The sequence below is a fragment of the Acomys minous genome, assembly GCF_964271855.1.
Source record: "Acomys minous genome assembly, chromosome: 6".
Taxonomy (NCBI): domain Eukaryota; kingdom Metazoa; phylum Chordata; class Mammalia; order Rodentia; family Muridae; genus Acomys; species Acomys minous.
The window spans coordinates 59,652,564-59,653,248 of record NC_140487.1 but is presented as its reverse complement, the minus strand read 5'-3'; positions in this window follow the sequence as shown (position 1 = coordinate 59,653,248).

The following is a 685-nucleotide window of genomic DNA, read 5'->3' as shown; positions in this document are numbered from 1 at the left end:
GCTCACACATCCTCTTCTTAGGTTCCAGGACTCTTCAGGGTTGGGGAGAGTAGGAGGCCCACACATTGTTTTCTTAGGTCCCAGGCCTGTTTAGGGTTGGGGTGAGGCCCAGACCCACATCTCTTCTTCTATGGGACGAAGCCACATCATGGTTGGTGATAGGCCCAGGCCCACACATCGTCTTCTTAGGGCCCAGGCCTCCTCAGGGTTGGGGAGAGGCCCAGGCCCACACATCCTCTTCTTAAGGCCGAGGTCTCTTCAGGGTTGTGAATAGGCCCAGGCCCACATATCCTTTTCTTAGGGCCCAGGCCCCTTCAGGGATTGGAATAAGCCTAGGCCCACACATCTACTTCTGAGGGCCCAGGCTTCTTCAGGGCTGGGGAGAGGCCCAGGCACACAAACTTTCTTCTTAGGGCCCAGGCCTCTTCAGGGTTGGGGAGAGGCCCAGGCCCACACATCCTCTTCTTAGGGCCCAGGCCTCTTCAGGGATTGGAATAAGCCCAGGCCCACACATCTGCTTCTGAGGGCCCAGGCTTCTTCAGGGCTGGGGAGAGGCCCAGGCCCACAAACTTTCTTCTTAGGGCCCAGGCCTCTTCAGGGTTGGGGAGAGGCCTAGGCCCACACATCCTCTTCTTAGGGCCCAGGCCCCTTCAAGGATTGGAATAAGCCCAGGCCCACACATCTG